Genomic DNA, 17,987 nt, shown 5'->3' on the forward strand with positions numbered 1-17,987 from the left:
GTCGCGAAATGTCGTCATAAAAAGGTGAAATTTTGATTTTCTGTCTAAGGTTGATGACATTGGTGATAGGTCATCACGGACGTGATGGTTTATCACAAAATGTCGTCACTGGGGTCAAAAATCTGCCCAGGGCTGATGACATTGGTGATAGGTCATCACGCTCGTGACAGCTTATCACGAATGTTGTCACTCTATTTCCCAGCCTGACATGCTGGAGTAAAATGGGCATAACTCTTTGTTCCGATACTGTATTTGGGAGAAATTGATACCGTTGGAAAGATAATTCAATTATATATGTTTTGGTAGGTCATGAGCTCAATAATTCATAGTATAACAAGAGATATTCTCATTTGAAGTTGACTATGCGAAAATCCTTCTCAAGAATTTAATTGGTAAGGGATGTTTTGGTTCACCCAATCGTTAGGACATCTTTAAGGCCTTAATAAATATCACCCTTAATCAGAAAACAACCAAAACACTTTAATTTATTTCTCATGATCTTGAGTTATGGTTGCACTATTGGTTAGAATATCAGGGCATTACAATATCTCCCCCTTGGAAATATTCGTCCTTGAATATTGCCAGGTAGGCCAAGAACAAGAGATAAATAAGGACGTATAGATGGAAAGATTAACTCAAAAGACTTACTTCACTCTATATCTTCGTATACTATACAAAATGCATGAATTCTTGATGGAAGCAGACACACAGCTAAACCTTTAATAAGAAAAGGGGGGGGGGGGATTAAGAAAGAATGGCACCTTCTGCTCGCTTCGAACTCACAGAAAAGAGGTGAGGGTACTTGGCTCGTATATTAGCTTTGGATTCCCAAGTAGCACTCTCAACCGATTGATTTTGCCAAAGCACTTTAACCAAAGGGACTTCTTTGTTGCTTAGCCTACGGATCTAAAAATCCAAAATCTCAACCGGAAACTCCTCGAATGAAAGGCTATCCTGAATATCTAAGCTTTTGGAAGAATCAACCACGATAGAATAACCAATGCACTTTTTAAGCACAGAAACATGAAATACCAGATGAATGCTAGACAAATCCGCGGGTAAATCCACCTCATATGCTACTTTTTCAACACGGCTCAGAATCCTGTATGGACCAACATAACGGTGACAAAGCTTTCCCTTCTTTAAAAATCTCTTCACCCCTTTCATGGTTGAAACCTTCAAGTACATCAAATCACTAACATTAAACTCAAGATCTTTTATTCTCACATCCGTATACGACTTCTGACGACTTTGAGCGGTTTTTAATCTTTCTTGAATCAACTTAACTTTTTCCATAGCATCGAACACAGCACCAGGCCCAATCACAACTGCTTCTCCTACTTTAAACCAACCTATAGACGATCTACATATTCTCCCATACAAATCTTCAAATGGGGCCATCTGAATACTAGCATAGAAACTATTATTATACGCAAATTTGATCAATGGCAAGTGCTCATCCCAACTACCTTTGAAATCAAGCGTACATGCCCTCAACATGTCCTCCAAAGTCTGAATAGTCCTCTTAGCCTGACCATTGGTCTGTGGATGGAAAGCAGAACTTAGATGAACTTGGGTACCAAGACCCTTCTGAAAAGCCCTCTAAAACTAGGAAGTAAACTGAGTACCCCTATCAAAGATGATAGCCTAAGGAACTCCATGCAATCTGACTCACTCACGGATATACAATCTAGCATAGTCCTCAGTTGTATAAGATGAATGCACTGGCAAGAAATAAGCTGATTTAGTCAACCGGTCTACAACAACCCAAATTGAATCATGATGACGACGAGAAGGAGATAAACTAATTACGAAATCCATATTCACTTTTTTCCACTTCCAAGTAGGAATGCTAAACTCTTGCATTACACCACCGGGTCTTTGGTGCTCTACCTTAACATGTTGAAAAGTAGAACCCTTTGCCAACAATCTTGCTATGTCTTTCTTCATACCGTTCCACCAATTGATTTCCCACAAATTATGGTACATCTTGGTAGCACTGGGATGAATAGAATATCGCGCACCATGCGCGTCAGCCATAATTCTCTGCCTTAGATCATCAACATAGGGAACACACAATATACCCTGCTATCTTAACACACTATCTCCCCCTTGGGAGAAAACCTTTACCCTCTGGTCCTTAACTGACTCCTTCAGTCTGACCAAAGTAGGATCCCTGTCTTGCTTCTCCTTTACCTCTGAGACCAAAGAGGACTCGGAACTATTTTAAACTAACACTCTCTTCAGTGGAATCAAGCAATCTAACACCCAATCTAGCAAAATGATGAACATCATGAGCCAATTCTTTCTTATTATCCTCAACATGCGCCACACTACCCATAGACATCTTGCTAAGGGAATCTGCCACAACATTGGCCTTTCCTGGGTAATACATCACACTCATATCATAGTCTTTTAGAAACTATAGCCATCTTATTTGTCTAAGATTCAACTCCTTCTGAGTAAACACATACTGTAGGCTTTTGTGATCAGTAAACACATCAATATGAACACCATACAAATAATGTCTCTAGATTTTCAAAGCAAAAACTACAGCTACTAATTCACGATCATGGGTTAGATAATTCTTCTCATGAGGCTTTAACTGTCTAGAGGCATAAGCTATAACTTTACCCCTCTGCATCAACACACAACCCAAACTAACTCTGGAAGCGTCATAATACACCACAAGACCATTAGTACCATCGAGTAAAGTTAACTCTAGGGCTGAAGTGAGTCGAGTCTTCAACTTCTGAAAACTCTTCTCACAGGCATCTATCCACTGGAACTTAACTTTTTTTGGGTCAACCAGGTCATGGGAAACGCGATAGAAGAGAATCCCTCATCAAAACGATGGTAGTAACTAGATAGAACCAAGAAACTCCTAATGTCAGATGGGGAGGTAGGTCTAGGCTAATTCTTTATAGCTCCTGTCTTTTGGGGATCGACTCTAATGCCTTCGGCGGAAACAATGTGACCCAGAAAACTAACCGACCTTAACCAAAATTCACATTTGCTAAATTTAGCGAATAATTGATGATCTCTAAGAGTTTGCAAGACAATTGTAAGATGGTCGACATGATTATCTTTTCTTTGGGAATACACAAGAATATTATCTATGAATACAATGACAAGAATATCGAGATATTGCTTGAATACTCAATTCATAAGATCCATGATGGCCGCTGGAGCATTGGTTAACCCCAAGGACATGACAAGAAACTCAAAATGACCTTAGCGGGTTCAGAAGGCTGTATTTTGAACATCATACTCTCTCACTTTAAGCAGATGATAGCCGAATCTAAGGTCTATCTTTGAGAAATAACTTGCACGCTGTAGCTGATCAAATAAATCACTGATTCTAGGAAGAGGGTACTTGCTCTTGATAGTTACCTTGTTGAGTTAACGGTAGTCAATACACATATGTAATGTGCCATCTTTCTTTTGCACAAATATAATAGGTGCATCCCACAAGGAAACATTGGGTCTAATAAAGCCTTTTTCAAAGAGATCTTTGAGTTGCTTCTTCAACTCTTTAAGTTCTGTGGGAGCCAAACGGTATGGAGGGATGGAAATAGGCTGAGTGTCGGGAAGAAAATTAATCCCAAATTTTATTTCTCTGTTAGGTGGGACCATGGGAGGTCTTTTGCGTTAACATCGAAAAACTCATTAACAATGGTAACTGACTGAATAGTCAAATTCTCAGACTCGAGGTCTTTAACTTAAACTAGGTGATAGATGCAACCCTTGGAAATCAACTTCCTAGCTTTGCGGTAGGATATGAAATAGCTTTTCAGAGTTACAGAACTCTTGAACCACTCAAAAATAGGCTCGTTAGGAAACTAAAACTTGACCACTCAGGTATGACAATATATAGGTGCATAGAGTGAGTGAAGACAATCCATACCCAGAATGACGTCAAAATCAACCATATCTAGCTCTATCAAATCAGCACATATGAGCTGATGAAGAACAGTGGAAGGACACTTCTTATACACTCATTTAGTAATAACAAATTCTCCTAATGGGGTAGAAACTAGAATAGGCTCAGGAATCCATTCAGGGTCCATTTCAAAATTTACAGCAACCAGAGGTGACACATAAGAGAAACTCGAACCAGGGTCTATCAATATATATACATCAAAATGAAAGACACGGAGCATACCAGTGATAATATTTGGAGAGTCCTCCTACTCCTGGAGAGGTGGTATAGCATAGAACCAATTCTGGTATGAACCACCAGCAGTACTAGAAGAGGCACCCTGAGGAGGAACTGGGCGGACTACGGGAGTGGGGGCACTGGTAGCCTAACTCTAGGGACGAGCATCTTGACTCCCCTGTATAGCATACGGACAATCTCTAAGTTGGTGGCCCAAATTTCCACAACCAAAGCAACCTCTCTGATTAACAAAACATTCGTTAAAATAATCTCCACCAAACTTGGCACATAAAAGAGGACGAGGTCTGTTACTTTCACTTTCCTAAGACCAGGACGGGATAGGCCTGTTACCCTGCTCCTGCTGCTTCTAGGTGCAGGAGCACTAACTGAGGAAGGCGCAGGCATAAATATTTATATTTGAAATGAAGGGCGGTTCCCTTTATGGAATCTGGTATGACTGAATCCCTATTGCTCTGATCTAGCTTTTTTATTCCCTCTTACTCTCTCTCTCACTTTAACCTTATCAATTTCAATCTTTTGGGTATGTATCATCAACCGAGAAAGGTCCATCTCTATATTAAGCATAGTAGATCTAAACTCTTTCACAATGTAACTTGTCACGCCGATCACGAACTTGCTCATGATGGTCTTGGAGTCAGCCATCATACTAGGATCATATTTGGAAAACTGATTGAATCTAAGGCAATACTCCTTAACAATCATGGAGCCTTGCCTCAAATTCATGAATTCCTCTATCTTTGCTTCCCTCATCTCAAGAGGAAAGAATCTATCCAAAAACACATCCTAGAATAGCTGCCAAGTCATGGAAGTGGCATCCTCTCCTATACTTTCCCTCCATATTTCTACCCAATTATATACAACATCTTTTATTTGATAGGAAGCCAATTCAACACTTTTCTCCTCAGTTACGTGCATAATCTTGGTGATCTTTCTCACTTCATCTAAGTACATCTGTGGTTCTTCACCTACCTTCGACCCATAGAACTCAAGCGGATTCATCCGTATAAAGTCACGAACCTGAGTTGTAGAAGAATTATTCTCTTCCAAAGGCAGAATAGTAGCCTGGGTGTTGGCTTGAGCATTGGCAGTAACTGCCTGGGCTAGCTCCTAAAAAGCTGCCCAAAATTCTGCATGTGACACATGCTCATTCAAGGGATCAATGGGTTGAGGTTGCTTGTTATTTCTATGAGCTCGACGAGGAGGCATTTTTTGTTATGAGAGACTACAAGTTAATCGCAGATAAAAAAAAAGTTATAGGCATGATAAACTTTTAGAAAGAAAGAAACAACTTCTCCTAAAACATCTCGTAGCCTCTTGCTCATAGATGTGGCGCGCTACACACTGATGATCAAGACTCTACGTAACTCGGCTTGTCAGAATCCCTAGGACTCTTTAAACCTTAGGCTCTGATACAAAGCTTGTAACGCCCTAAGATCCCATCTCGCGATGTCACACGGAGCTTAAGGCCACACATGGCCTCAAGCTAACCCTCTAAGCCTGTCATCACTTTTAGAACTCATTTTGACAATAGTCATGCTAAAATAAGAGAGAATGATATATCATGAACATATTGGAATAAGATAAGAAACTAGCCTGTACAATCCAAAATACTAAAATTCTGTACATACCAACCCTTTCGTCTGATAAAGCCTCTATACATCATAATCAAGGAGACATTGGGACAAACCCCCAATTGAGTCAAACAGTACTTAAAGCCATAACAACAAAATGATATCACAAAATACAGATATGTTCCTTGAACTATGAGGACTCACCACTGAGGATACATAGAGAGGCACCCAAATATTGCTAACGCAGCTGCGGCTGAGTGCCTGAACCTATATTACGAGAAAAAGTAGCCCATAGGAAAATATATAGGTCAGCACTTTGGAATGTACTGAGTATGTGGGGGTGCATGTAATAATGTAAATATCATTATCAATTTCATGAAAATATGCATATGTACAATGATGGCTCGCTTGGCTTGAGTTAGATTGAAACATGCTTTTCATGATCTCATCATAAATAAATCATATGATAAAAACCTCATAAATCATCATAAACAAATCAACTCTTTAACTCAAGACTCGGAGTGACTTTGTAATTCAAGAAACTCGACTTTTATGGACATGGGAGGTTCTTATAACCGACATAAACCATGTGAGCTACATAGATTCCAACGTTTTACCCTCATAAGGAGAGAACCCCATATTGGCGGGAGTGTCGTACTCTTACCAGGGAGTACAACCTAAATTTAGTGATCACAATCTCATACTCGGCATCTGGCCCACAGTTATAAATATCAATCCTATGATGGCACATAGTTTTAGGAGAAATACCACATTTCCTGCTCGGTGCTAAATACTACTCCCAGACACAAGCTTAGAACGCGTTAGGAAATCCACCACAAATATCACAAAGGTCTATCATGAAGACCAAATCAAATCTTTTTCTCATTTATCAAATCATAATCAATTGTTGGATTCCTAACTCGACTCAAATCAAATCAATCTTTCTCAATATCAAAATGTATCAATTCATTAAATCATGAAAACATCAATAACTTTGAAGAAATATCAAGACTCATTGTAACAACTCAATCTCATAAATCAATATACTCAATAATCCAATTTGTCATAAGGAAGCTTAAAGCTTGACACATATCTTAAAAGCACTTGAAATATCAAATCATGGTACAAATGTGAAATTCACAATATTAAATATCAAGTCATAACTTGGGAATAGTAAAATAATCATGTATAACAAAGCTTGAACAATTTATATTCTCATAATCTCATGATGAAGTAATTTGGGTATAAACCCACTTGCAAAATCATATAAATCCATGATAGAAATCAAAGCTTTGGGCACAAGAATGGCAGGATTGCTCTTGTTTAAAACCCCACATACCTTAATCTTTGAAATTGGATGAACTCTAGTGCTTGAGACTCTATCCGCACTTGTAATAAATAATTCTTGAAGCCCATACTATGAGGAACTTGATTATTGAAGGAATCTTGAAGAATTTATTAATGATTTTTGGAAAGTTAAAGTTCTTGATGAAACCCTAGTTATACTCTCTTTATAGAATTGGAAGAGAAAATGGAGAAATTAGGGTTTGGATGGGGTTCCTCGTATTTATAGAGGCTTCCAAAAGATGGTAAAAGACCAAAATACCCTTAAAAATATCCCTTAGTTGTTGGAAAAAAATAGCTGACGACATCCGTGACAAGCCGTCAAGCCGGTGATAAGTTGTCACGAAATATCGCCATAAAAGGGTAAAATTTTGATTTTCTGTCTAAGGTTGATGACATTGGTGATAGGTCGTCATGGGCGTGATGGCTTATCACAAAATATCATCACTGGGGTCAGAAATCTACCTAGGGCAGACGACATTGGTGATAGGTCATCACGCTCGTGACAGCTTATCACGAATGTCGTCACTCAGTTTCTCAGCCTGACATGCTGGAGTAAAATGGGCATAACTCTTTGCTCTGACACCGGATTTTGGCAAAATTGGTACAATTGGAAAGCTAATTCAATTATATATCTTTTAGTAGGTCATGAGCTCAATAATTATTAGTATAAGAGAGATGCTCATTTGAAGTTGACTATGCCAAAATCCTTCTGAAGAATTTAATCGGTGAGGGATGTTTTGGTTCACCCAATCGCTAGGACATCTTTAAGTCCTTTACACATCACCCTTAATCATAAAACAACCAAAACACTATAATTTATTTCTCATGATCTTGAGTCATGGTTGCACTATTTGTTAGAATCTCGGGGTATTACACTTTCCTAGCCTAGTCTGTTTTGGAAAACACTTTCTAGATTCTAATATTATGGATTGGCTTTTCTATGAGAAACTCTATTAATAGAGTTCTACAAACTTAATTTATTCATTGAAAGTTTCTATAAACTATTAAACATATCAAATAACATAATATCATCTTAGATCCACCAAACACTAATCAAGAATTCAATAGATTTGCCCGACCTACAATACTAAAATTATAAACAAAGCCAGCCTAACATGAGATTTCAAGATTTTGTTCGAGGTAAAGACTTTACTCATTATCGCATGCTAACCAACACCATAATAATGAAATAATTCATTATAGGGTATATTTCAATAATGAAAAATTGGGTCATTCCAAGTACTTACTATTTTATTTATTCACAACCAATAGGATAAATGGATAATTTATTGAGAAACATGTCAGATGGAGATAAGAAATTGAATGTGAGTTAAGAGGAGTAGGATGCATCGACACACAAATGCATAGTTCAAATAAAGACATACCTTGATGCATGTAGACTATGTACAAATGAAGAGTTTTAGAGATTTGCATAAAATCACTACATTAGAGGCTTAGAATAGGCTTGGATGATGGCTTAAATATTAAGAACTTGCTAAAATAGAAGTAAATGGTAAGAGTAAGAAAATAGGCTATATATGGAAAGAGGCTATTTTTAAAATGCAAATCTCTCAAGCCTAAAGACTATGAAGATCCATAGCTCATTAAGGTTATTTTCTCAATATTTTCTTTTAGTATTTGAACTTAGTGAGAATCTTGAGTATCTTACATATAAGGAAAAAACATAAATACAAGATAAGAGATATCTGGTAGGCTTAGGGATTAATCAACCTCTACTACAAAATCAACATCTTGGAGGAACTGGATCAGTACCTACATATAAATTACATATATAAGCAATCATGAGGACTAATGCATATGTACTCAATAGCATGATCAAACAACACTAATTCAAAACAATGGCAAGAACAACTAAATTTACCAATATCCATACAATTTACGTAAACCTACACTCAGGAGAGCCATGCCACCAAGTCTAACAGTTAATATTAATAAAAGCTTTGTGGATTCTATTAAATAATCGCTAATCATAGTAATATTATATTATAATAGAAATACCACTATCACAGTCAATTCAACCACTCACCACACCAAGTAAGGTAACCAAATAGAAGTGCTGAGTATGATGCATGCATGAAACCAAATGGAGATGATAATGATGAATATGATGCATGTCTATCCTACATGTAAGCATCCTCTACATTGTATAGCTAGTTGGTACCCATGACCGACTCGCAAGGTCCATTACACCCTCTAAATCCACTTGTAGGCCACAAAGTAATAATCATATATCTACTTTGTATGAATCCGCTCATAGGTACACATAGAGAATTTAAACAATCATAGTTTTAAATAAATCTCAACCTCTAAATTCACCTGAATGTGATAAAGAAATACCAATGATACCCTTTTAATATGCATGAGGGAGATGATGAAACACAGTGGGATATATCAATAACTATCCAATAACAAAAAAATTAAAGAAAAGGCCTTTAATTTTAAAACTCATCACAAAAATATATGATAACCTTTTGATTCCCCTTTAAATGCTAATAAATGGAATAAGGACACGAAATACTCAATTATCAATCAAAACATAGTACATAAGGTAAAATCTCAGAAAAATACAATAGTGAGTTAGTTGCTTTTAATACTTTTAAGATAAATAGTACTTGTATAGACATTTTTCATCTCATCTATGTAGGACCCCCACGTATTCATTACTTTCAAATAAGAAACTAACACATAAACACTTCAAAAAAGAGTTAAAGTGTCTCACTTTTCCTTAAACATAGTCCAAAAAGTTAAACCAAACCTTTACCCTTTTGTAAATCATCTAAATGAGTCCAATCTAATCAAATATAATCAAATATATATTCTACATAAGAAAATAAAATCATAGACACCCAGATTCCTATACTTAAATTTTGAGTCAAAAAGGTCAATCCTTAGCCTAAAAAGGAAGATCTAGGATTTTATTTAAATATCATGTTACTCATAACTTAAGGAGTTCAAATATAAAATTTTGTTGAAATATAGTTATAATCAATGTTCAAAATCTTAAAATATTATCACTTAACTAACTAAAAAATCCCCACATTTATAAATTTAAAAACCTAGATTTGAAGATGAATCATAAATAGATTAGTATAGAATGTTTAGAAACTGTATAAGAATCATACCTAAAGAAAAGTATTTGAAAATCACCTTTTAAAACAATAAATTAATATCCAGACCAATAGCCTTCTTTGCAATGCGAAGAGCCTATTACAAATGCGACCTACTGACCTATTCCATAGTCCTACACTCAAATGGCTCAACAGGAATGGAATGTGTTATTCCCATACTCGACTCTTACTTAACTCTTTGAGAATACGTGCTCACCTTAAGAATGCAAAGATCAATGGCTGTCTTTCTTTGTGAATGAAACTATGACAATCCAAAATACAAGTCCATGATGAAACTACCCCGACCCAATCTTCATAGCTAAGCTAACACCAAAAGAGAATAATAACAAAAAGAAGATAAACAAGTAAGTAAAATAAGATAAAATAGATTCAATACAATAATAAAGATAGATATCTAAAATAAAACTCAAGATCTCACAAACATCTAGTGTCATGAGTAAATGAGAAACACTAAAATTGACGTAGTGTATTAAATACATAAACTCTTATCTCTGAATGTAAAAACAAAAACATAGGTTGCTGGATGAAGCCAAGAACAAAATCTAAAATGGGGAGGTCACCCTAACTTTGAAATGCTTGAACTTTACAAACTCATGATCTATGGATCCCACTCTAATATGCTATGTTTCATAGCACTTTCGATGCTTAAAATGAAAAAAATATGCAAGTTACTTAGGTATTTTTGTTAGATATAATGTGTTTTGTGTTATGTTTTGCAGGAAATAGGTCTTAGGACTATTCTGGAAGAAATGAGTGAAAGTTGAAGCCAAAGCAGGCGTCATAAATTGGAGATCTAAAGACTTGGAAGTTCTAAAAAGAAGACTCTGTCAGTTATGAGGGGCACCTACGGTCCATAGGTGATATAGTAGGCTGTAGAAAAGTCAAGTCTTGGGAGTTCATGAGATTTTGGAGGAAGGGAGAACCTACGTGGGACCACCTATGGTCTATAGGTACTGTAGGTGGCCTAGTAAGTGGCCACCAACCTCAGTTTTCCTCTTTTATTTGGGAATGGTTTCCTAGGCTTTCCTTGTATTCTATAAATACCGTTTTGACATTTTTAGTTAGTTTACACACTTTATATACTTACAAATATATGTTTGATTCCAGGATTCTATTTTTATCTTGGGATTGCTTTGTATTGATTTTGGTTATTTTTTTAGTTAAAGACTTTAGGTTTTTATTTATTGATTATTGTGATACTACTTGGATATTTCCAATTATGAATTCCTTTGATCATTTCACAACCATGAGCGGCTAAGGATTGTGGGAACACTGGCAGATTGACAAAGTAAGGGAAGTGCTAAACATTCTAAACAAATATTCCTTCATGTATTATGGTTACCTTCAGTTAAATAGATTTCTTAGTGGTTGAAAACTTTAAGATCCCGATTAGTATATCACTACTTACTCCACAAGAGAAGTAGGGATTAGGAAAAGATAGTCACAATAATAATTTAAAGATTAATTGTCAATCTAGGCTAATAAACATCATTTACTAAAGATAATTAACTTTCATCCAATAAATAGATACTAAAAAAATAATAGTTAACTAGGATCTAGGATAAGGGTTAGTAATGCAACATCCTAAAACTCAAAAGTAAAGTATGAAATCTGTCAATAAGTCTACAAGACAATTGATGGTACATACATTATAAGATTATGCGTACAAAATATTGAGTTGGATCAACAAAGCACGATAAACCTACTGAGTTGAGAAGCCAGGGGCAACATAGTCCTAGTGTTTATTTCTGACTTATTACATAAAAGTTGAGTTTTGTTACTTATTCGAGATTACTGCTATAAACCCCTCATTTACTTTCTGCTGATGATTCCAAAAAATGAGAGATATAATTCTACATAATCCCTTGGGATTTGACCCAAACCTTTTTGGATTACTATATTTTTCTTCGACCTCTTTAGTCTCAATTTAGGGTGTAGCTCTGCTGTAAGACCCCGTAAAATTCTAAGCTTAACTCAGTCCCTAAAAGCTTATTAAGGGGTCCCAGACTTAGAAAATTTTAGCTAAGTATTCAGACTTAGTATTATTTTAGCCTTCGTAGGTTAGAAACTTAATTTCACAACTCTTATGACCTTAAAATATCAATCTTTAGGTTAATTCATGATCAGGAATATCAGTAGGTATTCCCAAATGAGTTTACTATCTTTCAGACCTCGTTTGAACCATATTTGAGAATCCAAAATAGTGTATCAATGCGATCTCAGCGCGGTGCATCGGTCATCCCATAGATTAATATTTTCCTTGTCTCTCAGTGGCAATTTTCAGTGAACCAACATAGACTCAACGCATTGCGTTGGCTATCGCGTTGGTGCCAATGATGTGGCACATTGTCCTGCTCGTTGATAGTCCAGTTTTCAGCCATTAAAAAGCTGCATCCTTAGGGGTATTTGGCTCTTTTCCCATATCCTTCAGCCCCCAAAAACATAAAATTTAGCCTTCTATTTGCAACATACACTTAATATTTCACTAATTTCTGAAGAAAAAAAAACCCTAGGTGATTAAATTTGAAATTCAAGGCTCAATATTACACCATTAATCTTTACGAAGTTAGCAACCAAGGTATGTGAAGTGTTCATCCAAGGGTTCCATACACCCTTGAGTCAAAGAAACTCTTTTAAACCTCAAGTAGTTTTATTTCATGATTTCCATGATTGGAATTTATGCGTATTCATGATTATTATTTGAATTAGGTTCATATTTCATGATTTATTACATGTTTCTTGTGAAATTGATTATTATGTGTGTAGATTCGGGTGAATCCATGATTAAACCCTTGAAATTGTGAAATTTGTAATTGAATCATGATGCTCATATGTTGTTTAGTATTATGTGCATATAGTATGCCATAGAAGTGTTTGATAAAATGCCTCTATAGATACATTATGAACAAGTGTGAATTTTTTATGCTATCCAAGACCACTGATGCTTTACTTTTTATGTTATCGAGTCCTGGGGGTATTTAATGCTCGATAATTTAGCTGTTTAGCTATAGCCAGTGTCAGTTACAGAATAATCTTAGTAATGCCTCGATCAGTAGAATTCAGTTATGTTATGATCAGTAGTACTCTCAGTCAGTTATAGGACTTAGGAAAACTTAGTAGACTCAGTATCATATCCCGTATAGTTCAGTATTCAGTTCAAAACTCAATTAATTAATAGAACTTAATAGTACTCTGTCAATTAACGAAACCCAGTAAACTAAGTCCAGTTTAGTTAAACAGTATAATCAGTAACTGATCAGTCCAGCCTAGTACAGTCTAAAAATTGGCTCAGTGTCTATTCAGTTGGGAGTAGGATTCAACACTGAGCGAATGCAGCGATGAGGGCATTCCTGTTAGCAGAGAAGGTTTGACCCTCAGTAGTAATCCCTGTATTATAGAACTACGTTGCCAGCGTAGGTTGAGATATCTTTCTTCTAGACATTATGAGGTTTGATGCATCTTATTTGAGTTTTCCTGCCAGCGAGGGTTGACGAAAGAGCTTCCTGTCAGAGAGGGTTAACTCACAGCTTGTCTTTACTCTTGGCACGGTACTGATACCTTTCCAAATTGGGTTATAAGTTGGACCCTAATCAATTTAGAAAGGGGTATTTTAGTTAAGTTATTATATCCTACAATCTCAGTTTAAGATTCAGTCTCAGTACAAAACTCAGTTAAGTTCTACGGATTCAAGACTGTCAGACACAACCACTTTGTTCAGTATGGAACATGGTATAGTTCCACCAAATCATGACTGTCTGATACAGTTATTCAACTATCTGTAACACAGTATCAGTAAACTCAAATATCAGTTAATCAGTACTCAAAACTCAGTATCCAATTTTATTATGATCTTAGTTATAGTTTACGTATTCATGCATATACTCTCATTCAGTTATACTCATGTCATTCAATCATTATTGTCCATGCATATGAATCCATGCATTTCAGCCTACCTCACTTGGCATACTAGTACATTTAAAGTACTGACGCATACCTTTTGTTTGTGCTATGATGTTTTATTTCATAGGTTCAGACGCACGGGCTCCAGATCATACTTAACAGCCCGATCCATCAATAGCAAACTTAGTGGTGAGCCTCATAGTTTGAGGATAGATTTATTATTCTAGTATTTTAGTACTCAATTTATTTCAATAGTTGGAGTTAGTTGGGGACTTGTCCCATCAACTCCTTATTCAGATAGTAGAGGTTTTTCAGACTAGAGTATTTTTAGATAGATGTTTCAATTTAGGTATTGTTATACCATATTTAGTTTTATTTTAGATTTGAACCTTATAGTAGATTTATACATATTTTTTGTATAATTACAGTATTACTATTTAGTTATTATAGCAGGTACTAGTCATAGGTTAACTTGTGGTCCCTCAAGATTATGAGCACCGTGTAGCATTTGGGGTTCATACTCGGGGCATTAGAAAATTGGTTTTAGAGCCTAAGGTTCAATAGAGTCCTAGGAAGTATGAAAGACGCATCATGTAGAGTCTTGTTCATGGGTGTATAGTGCGTCACACTTATGGACAGAAGGCTATGAGATGCTTTAGGATAAGTTTCCCTTCTTTCAAAATTCATATCGTGTGAGTGAGCATGAGCTCCAATTAAACTCTTTGTCTAATCCAAGTTTCTCTTCCATTTATAGAATATGCCTCCAAAGAGGACTAAGGGAAGAGAAATGGGAGACCAGCCATAACCCCAGCCCATCCACCCAGATCCTATGGATGAACATGTCTCCCATGTTGAGTTCAGTGCAACCTTTAACACCCTAGCTCATTCTGTGGAAAACCAGAATGAATTCCAATTATTGTTTTGGCCAACCCAGTGGCCAATACTACTACTGCCAGGATTCAAGGTTTCACCCAAATGAACCCTCCATGTTTTACTGGGTATAAGTCAGATGAGTACCCTTAGGAATTTCTTGATCAGGTGTAAAAAGTTACTGATATTATGGGAGTGACTAATGTTGAAAGCACTGAGTTGGCCACATATCAGTTGTAGGATATGGCTCACTCATGGTTTAAATAGTGGAAAGTAGAAAGGGCCACAGATGCAGGGCCAATAGAATGAGAGGAGCTTGCTATTACTTTTCTGGATAGGTTCTTTTCATTGGAGTTGAGGAAAGTAAAGGTTTTGGAGTTTATAAACCAGAAGTAGGTTAATATGATAGTACACGAGTATTCCCTCAAGTTTACTTAATTAGCCAGATATGCCCCTCATGTGGTAGCAGATAGTAGAGCAAAGATGAGTAAGTTTGTGTCGGGGGTGTCTAGCAGTGTGCTCAAGGAGTGTAGGACCGCAATGTTGATTAAGGAGATGGACATATTCAGGCTCATGGTTCATGCTCAATAGATAAAAGAGGCTAAGAATAGGGAAAATAAAAGGGATAACAAGAGAGTGAGAACAGGTAGTTTCAACTTTGCTCAGCTTAAGTAAGAGAGTGGGAATCATTCTCAGTTCCACCAAAAATCCTAAGTTCCAGCTCTGTCCTCAGCCAGTACTTCTATGCTAAAATTTAGAGACGACAACAGGGATAGGATGTCAGGCCCTAAACCTCAGGGTAATGTTTGTATGCTCGAACAAATCCTCTTAGACAAAAGTATGGCAGAAACCATCAGGGTATCTGCAGAGCTAGCAGTGACATATGTTTTGGATATGGAAAGCCAGGACACAGAGTCAGATAGTGTCCTCAGGTAGGTTTGCAGAGTCAGCATAATTGTCCCTCAGCTCAGTCCGGTTGCCCAAATCAATAGGTGCCTCTTCCAATGCCACTAGCGGGTAACGCCCAAATAGACTCTATGATCTTCATTCCCGACAGGATCAAGATAGTTCTCCTGATGTGTTCACTTGTACGTTACAAGTTTATCATTTGGATATTTGTGCTTTACTATATCTAGGAGCTTCATTGTCTTTTGTTACTCCATATATAGCTCTTAATTTCGAAGTCAATCCTAAAATTCTAATAGAGCCCTTCTCAGTCTCTACCCCTATGGGTAAATCTATCATAGCCTAGTGGGTATACAGGAACTGTCCAATTATGATATCTTAGAAAGTCACTTCAGCATATTTAGTCGAATTAGAGATGATTGATTTTGATATTATTCTCAGTATGGATTGGATTTGTTCCTTCTATGCCTCAGTCGACTGTCAAAAGAGAATTATGTAGTTTCAGTTTTTGAATGAACCCGTCTTAGAATGAAGGTGTAGTACTTCAGCATTTAAGGGTCAACTTATTTCTTACCTTCGGGCAAGAAAAATAATATCAAAGGGATGTGTTTACCATATCATTTGAGTCCAAAACTCTAGTTCAGAAACCCCTACTCTTGAATCAGTATTAGTAGAATATGAATTCCCAGATGTGTTTACCGAAGATCTTCCTGGAGTTTCTCCTGAAAGGAAAATTGACTTCGGAATAGACCTTCTTCTAGATACTCAGCCCATATTGATTTTGTTATATAGAATGGCTTTAACCGAACATAGAGAATTAAAAGAACTATCTCCTAGATAAGGGACTCATTAGACCCAGTGTGTCCCCGTATGGTGCACCAGTTTTATTCATGCATAAGAAAGATGGTTCTCTCAGAATGTGTATTGACTACCGCCAGCTAAATAAAGTCACAGTCAAGAACAAGTATCCACTTCCCAGAATTGATGACTTGTTTGACCAACATTAGGGGCCAGCTAATTTTCTAAGATAGACCTCAGATCAGGCTATCATCATCTCAGAGTCAGAGAATATGACATTCTGAGAATAGTTTTTAGAACTCGGTATGGTCACTTTGAATTCTTAGTCATGTCCTTTGGTCTTACCAATGCCCCAGTAGCTTTCATAGACTTGATGAATCATATGTTCAATCAGTACTGGGATATGTTCTTCATAGTCTTCATAGATGACATTTTTGTCGACTCCCATTGTGAGCATGATCATGAAGACCATCTCATAATAGTACTACAGACTATCAAAAACTATCAGCTATTCACTAAATTAAGGAAGTATGAATTTTGGCTAAGTTTATTAGCTTTCCACGGCCATATCATTTCCTGTGATGGTATTAGAGTTTATGCCTAAAAAAGTAAAGCAACAAAAATTGGCCCAGACCCATCTCTCCATCAGATATCAGGAGTTTCTTGGACTTGGCCGTCTATTACCAATATTTTATTAAGGGATTGTCATCTATTACATCATGTAGCTCCAGATTGACTTAGAAGAAAGTCAAGTTTCTGTGGTCAGATTCTTGTGAGAATAGTTTTCAGGAGTTGAAGACTCAACTTACCTCAGCCCCAGTTCTTACCTTGCCGGATGGTTTAGATGGTTTTTTTTGTGTATTGTGATGTATCCAGAGTAGGTTTGGGTTTTGTCCTCATGCAGAGAGGTAAGGTTATAGCCTATGACTCTAAACAACTTAAGCACCATGAAAAGAACTATCCAACTCATGATCTTGAGTTAGCACCAGTAGTATTTGCCTTAAAGATTTGGAGGCACTATTTGTATGGAGTTCATGTTGATGTGTTTACAGACCATAAGAGCCTGTAGTATGTATTCTCTCAGAAATATCTAAACCTTTGTAAGAGAAAGTGGTTGGAGTTGTTGAAAGACTACGGCATGAGCACCTTGTATCATCCGAGTAAAGCTAATGTAGTGGCTGATGCTTTCAGTAGGATGTCTATGGGTAGTGTTGCTTATGTGGAGTATAGTAATATGAAATTAGCTCAGGAAGTTTATCAGCTTGC

The sequence above is a fragment of the Capsicum annuum genome, chromosome 10 (assembly GCF_002878395.1).
Source record: "Capsicum annuum cultivar UCD-10X-F1 chromosome 10, UCD10Xv1.1, whole genome shotgun sequence".
NCBI classification, from domain to species: Eukaryota; Viridiplantae; Streptophyta; class Magnoliopsida; order Solanales; family Solanaceae; genus Capsicum; species Capsicum annuum.